The sequence below is a fragment of the Monopterus albus genome, unplaced genomic scaffold (genome assembly GCF_001952655.1).
Source record: "Monopterus albus unplaced genomic scaffold, M_albus_1.0 scaffold151.1, whole genome shotgun sequence".
Taxonomy (NCBI): Eukaryota; Metazoa; Chordata; class Actinopteri; order Synbranchiformes; family Synbranchidae; genus Monopterus; species Monopterus albus.
This window is the reverse complement of record NW_018128031.1, coordinates 471,453-477,555: the sequence shown is the minus strand read 5'-3', so window position 1 is coordinate 477,555 and position 6,103 is coordinate 471,453. Positions and strand designations below refer to the sequence as shown.

Here is a 6,103-nt window from a genome sequence, read left to right as displayed (position 1 = left end):
GCTGACCCAGAATCCTCCTGCCGAAACCCAAAATGGCCACCTGCAGTATTTTTGAGGTATACTTTTCTTGAGATTTCAAAGCTGGTGACAAATTATTTTGACAGCAGTGGAGAGAACATCAATTCTACTTCACAATTAGGTAAAATTGTTTGTTATTTTCATTTGGGGAGTACCAATAAACAGGCTTCAAAAATGATTTTCACTTCCAAAATTTTCTATTCTATTTTAAAACTAAAAGGTCTGCCATCCTTGCAAGGAAAGATTTGATTTGTTCTTTATTTCTTCATTTAGACTCTAAAACCAGACTGATTTGTTTGAAGATTTTCAGTCTTGTGCAGGTGGTCACATAACTGCTTTGTAGAAGCTTTTTCAAGGATTTTAGAAATAAACGGGAGATTGGATATGATTCTATAATTAGCTAGAACACTTAATAATAATAATAAACTTTATTTATATAGCAGTCTACAGCTCACGAGAGCACCAGAGTGCTGTACAATCAAAAACACAGAGCAATACTAAACCAAATTCTAAAAACATAAAACAAAAGACAAGTTAGGACTCGAAAGCCTGCTTAAAAAAGTGGGTCTTTAAGGCCGATTTAAAGGCCACTAGATCGCTTTCCGCCCGTAGTATGACCGGCAGATCATTCCATAGTCTAGGGCCAGAAATAGAAAACAAACAGTCGCCCCACTTTTTATAGCGAGATCGTGGGACCACCAGTAACAAATGATCAGCAGATCGGAGAGCTCTCCGCGGCACATAAATGGCCAACTGTCATTCCTGTCCGGCTTTTATTTTGATGTTACTTCCTGTTTTGTTTCACCACAGTTTCGATCTTTTTTCTTTCTTCATCACTCGCAATAGTTTACACCTGTTTTCACTTCTGTTTAGGCAGCGTCCTCCCACTAGGACGCTGCCAGATTGTTCTAGATGCCAGCTCTGACTCTTCACCATTTTTCGGTTTTGGTACTTTGTGTTTTTGACCCGGATTGTTCCTCTGACTATTCTGCTCTGCCTTGCCCTCTTGCTCACTGTGCATGATTATCGGACTTCCCTTCGGACTACGCATTTTGGATTACCTTTGCTGTACGTGTTTGCTGGCTCTGATCTCGGACTGTTATACCAACCCGTAAGTGTGTTTTATTTTGTACACCATGTCTTGTCCTGTTTTTTTTTTGTTTTTTTTTGTTCAATGTTAGTGCGCTTAATAAAGAGACAGTTTTGTTTTACATTTCATCGTCTGGCCCTTTAATGAGTTCACCAAACACTTTTCGGCAGCATCGCGCGCCGTTCATGACAGCCAACAGGTCAGACTTGGGTCAAGAGTAGGCTTTTTGAATAGAGGTTTAATTACAGCAACCTTAAAAGCCTGTGGGACATGGCCTGTTAATAGAGAGAGGTTCCTCAGACCTAATATGGATGTGTTGATTAGGGGTAAAACGTCTCTGAGCAGCCTAGTCGGGATGGGGTATAAGAGACATGTTGATGATTTAGATGAAGCAATTGTCGAGGTCAACTCAGAGAGATCTATGTGACATCATTTTCAAAAAAGGGTTTGGGTACCTTTTGTAATGGTCTGAGTTGCATATATTGGCATAATTTAGAGCTACTTTACCATTTAGAAGTCCAAGTAGACAGAAATAATATAAAATTGCTCATGTGAACATAGCCTTAAAATATCGAAATGTACAGCACTGACCGTATTGTAGGGCCAATTTCAATTTTGTGAAAAGCAAAGAAAAGACTGGGAACAAATATGCCCAGAAGGCAGACATACAGTATGTGTTGAAATTGGATGGATGGAAAGAACAGCACTATAAAAAAGGCATGAAAGATAATGGTGGAGTTTTGCATGACATTTTAACTGAATACTGGGGAACAAATTGTACTTCTGGAAACATGCAGAAATACTAATGACAATGACATGATGTGAAGGATGAATGGGAAAATTTAGGTAAAGTTCTGGTTCTAGGGTATAACCAGGTCAAGTATTTTACCTTAACAGTAGCTGAGCCCTTCCTGTCCTACTGTCTTGAATTTCTAATGATGGACGAGGACCTATTGAACACAAACATATTTTTGAACATGTTCATATTTACCTTGCACTAAACATGGGTTTAGCACTGCACACTATTACAGGAAAAATACAACCCATTGTCTATTGTCATCATTCAGTGTCAGCACCTCAAAGACCAATTAAAAATGGAGGAATAATTGTATACCTTATGGCCTAACTTTCAGTACAGGTCTGCTAGGGGCTATCTCAAGTTTTAGCTCTGCTGAAAGTTAGACCAAATGACATTATATAAATGGTACTTTTTGTATATCTTTCTATTCAAATGACAATGTACTAATGGTACAGGCCATTTTGTTTCAACCATAGGTGTTCCAATTTACAGAGGCAAGTAACCCTCAAAATGCCCTTGCCCATTTATTTGTTAGCTGCAGGATCATCACCGTCACCACCCACCTTCACCCCTTGATGGTGTAGTGGTCAAAAACAAACAAGATACAAGTTAATATGGACTATGTAATAGAATACTATTAGAGTGAGTAGATTATACACAAACAGTACATTTATAGCTAGAGTTAAAGGATGCTTATATAACTTGGGCATAACTTCAGCCTTGTGTGAACTGTTCATGTGCTTACTTCTAAGTTCATGTGAGCTGGACAATGCTTGCATAATTTGGCAGGTGTTGACCTTATTCTGTTCTGGGAATTGTGTGTGTGTGTGTGTGTGTGTGTGTGTGTGTGTGTGTGTGTTGAAACAACACACATGACTGTCAAGCTTTCTGGTCAAGCTGTTTCCTGTTTTTGGGTACATCTCAGGGTGGTTCCTCTTAAAAGTGGAGACAGGAAGCTAAGTTCAGAAATTGACGTAAGACCCTGTGAATAAAGCTGGCAACAGGGTTGGTCAGATAGAGAGAGAAGTTTGTGCATTTGGGACAGACAGATGGACAGCCAGAACCTGGCTCGACTCTGTACTGTAGGGCCAACCATGACTGATTGACTTTGACAGTTCTCATATCTAATATTATTGTTTATTCTTTATGCAGGAGTGGTGATTCTATTCCCTATCGTTCAGATTGCTGAATTGTCTTACAATTTATGGAACTGTTTAATATTATTGTAATATTAAATAATTATTGGAATTGGGATGATTTGCCTGAATTAATTTAGCTTGTATCAGACCCTAACAACCACACTGGTTTTATGAATGAGACCAACAGGTTGAGTAAGAAGGTCAGGAGATGTGGTCAGTCTCTGCCAGTCTCTGCTCTTCTCACTTCAAAAGCTTCAAGAGCCCATGGCATGCTTTCCTTGTTTTCTGACTTATCTACAATGTTACAATGGTGAATTATCATCTTAGATGTGACCTACAGCTCAAAAATGAGGGCCACTGTCACTCCACAGCCAGAGTATTGGAAGCATGAGCGATTAATTCAATCAGAACCACTTGCCAGAATTCTTTAGATTAAAAATAGAAATATTAATTCCAGGCTCATGCAATGTAAATTCAAATTAATTAAAACTGTATATCATTCAGCAAATAATCATTCAGCAATCATCTGTGTAATGAGAGGCATTTGATTAATCTGCTGAAAAAAACCCATCCGTGATAAGGCTTGTTTTTTCCATCTTTCTTTCTGAGCAGATGAAGCATTCTCAGAATTGAATATATGCCTGTGAAGTGGAAAAGAACCAAAGCACATGTTTTAGATATAGCGATGGGCAAGAAGGAATTTTATGTCCATCCAGACTGTGTCATTAGAGCAAGGCAGTGTGAGCTGGGATAATTTAATCTTTTACTTGAAGGCTTACTTTGCAGTGAAGGAGAAGTGGGCATGAGTCTACAGTTTCTCCATAGTTGAGGAAAGTCAGCAGAAGGAGGTGGGCAGAGGTGATGTTTGACCTCACCCTGAGGGACATATCCCCCAAGGGCCAGTCATTCTTTTGATTTCTTTCATTTGGTTTAACATCTCGGTGAGCCCAGATACTGCCATGCAGCAGGGACCAACAACTGCACAAATGTTAAGACAGGCCTGATTTCAGATAGACTCATAAGTACGGTATGTGGGATACCTGAATTTGTGGTTACTGGAATAATTGAAAAAGTTTTTAGCACCCAAAATGGCTTCCTAGTTCTGTGGAAATATAATCTCTTAAACCTCACTTTATTCTTCTTTCACTGAGTCAGTGCAGTGCTTTTTGACCAAGCACTGTTCAACCTCACAGGGGTGTAATTTGAATTTTAGTAGAGACTCCAAAGTTTCCAAAGATATCAAATATGTAAGGGGGATTTTCTGAAAATGTGTATAAAGTGATGTTGATGTAAAGGGCTTTCCCTGGATACTCCAGCCTCCTCCCACAGTCCAAAAACATGCAATTTAGGTTGACTGGTGACTAAATTTCCCATAGGTGTAAATGTGAGTGGGAATGGTAAATTGTCTCTATGACTATGTTCACACAGTGGGCTGAAATGGTTCGAGTCTGATTTTTTTAATTTTTTTTTTTAACCCTATGTGACTGATATCTGACTTTTTTTTTCATGGCAGTTTGAACAGGAAATGTATCTTTTCCAGTTCTAATTTGGACCATTTCAGTATGTGGTTCTAAATCCAATAAAGCATGTTGACTCTAATTTGACTTTGATGTCACTCTTGAGAGACTTTCATTGTAATATGCAGTGGCGGGAAGCTGGAATAGCACCATACACTCTCCTTCTCTACATTCTTTTCCTATTCATAATCTGCTTCAACATTGGCCTCCTTCCATTACACAATACCTTTAAAAATTAATGTGTACAGACTCACATCAGTGACCTCCATACTACCAATTTCATTGTTTACATCTGTGAACTGCATACCGACTTAAACCCAATTGAGCATCTCTGGAGAGACCTGAAAATGGCTGTCCACCAACGTTTACCATCCAACCTGACAGAACCGGAGAGGATCTGCAAGAAGGAATAGCAGAGGATCCCCAAATGCAGGTGTGAAAAACTTGTTGCATCATTCCCAAAAAGACTCATGGCTGTATTAGCTCAAAAGGGTGCTTCTACTAAATACTGAGAAAAGGGTCTGAATACTTATGACCATGTGATATTTCAGTTTTTCTTTTTTAATAAATCTGCAAAAATGTCAAAAATTCTGTGTTCTTCTGTCAATATGGGGTGCTGTGTGTACATTAATGAGGAAAAAAATGAACTTAAATGATTTTAGCATATGGCTGCAATATAACAAAGAGTGAAAAATTTAAGGGGGTCTGAATACTTTCCGTACCCACTGTATTTGCGTGCAAGTACTTTCATTCTCACTATGCCAGGGTGTCCCAAATGTATCTCTTTTAACACCAAATTCCTCAGTTTGGTTGGAACAATGACACGTGTGCCCCATAACACACAGTTCTGCTCTGCGGACAGTTCATTTCTGCGCATGTGGAAAGCTTTCAGATTTTCATCCTCTTGACTGGGCCATCCTTCCATCACAAATTTATACACCTTTGAAAATTCACAATCAGTTCTTGTAGCCTTGGCCACTTGTTTGGCGCTTAGTGGAGCCTCCTCGAGGTGTTCATCCATAAGCGCGTTAACAGTTTCTGTTGCTGCTGTAGTTCCCACATCAGCCGTTTCTGGTAGTGGCAGGCATGAAAGCCCACTGGCATTACCATGGGCCTCAGACTTCCTGTACCTTATCCTGTAGTTGTATGCAGACAAAATGATAGCCCTTCTTTGAATGCGTGCTGCCGCCATTGTAGGAAAGCTTTTATGCTCCCCGAACAATGTGATCAAAGGTTTGTGATCTGTTAACAGTTCAAAAGATCTTCCCCACAAATACTGATGGAATTTCTTAACTCCAAAAACCAAAGCCAAAGCCTCTTTTTCTATTTGTGAGTATTTAGTCTCTGTTGGGTTTAATGTGCGTGAGGCATATGCTATTGGATGCTCAATTCCTCCTGGCAAGGTATGTTGAATGACAGCCCCGATACCATAGGCTGATGCATCACATGCTAAGTTTAGCGGCAATGTTGAGTCATAATATACCAGTACATTTTCACCAGTGAGCAGCTCCTTACATCTGTTCAATGCATGCTGCTGCTC

The 6,103-nt window shown here is 39.5% G+C and overlaps 1 protein-coding gene across 1 annotated transcript in view; it reads right to left on the bottom strand.

Annotated features, from left to right (window-relative positions):
• Window positions 1–6,103, bottom strand: part of LOC109968505 (olfactomedin-4-like) — a 53,114-nt gene that overhangs the window by 1,808 nt on the left and 45,203 nt on the right. The gene's annotated exons all lie outside the window — the stretch shown is intronic.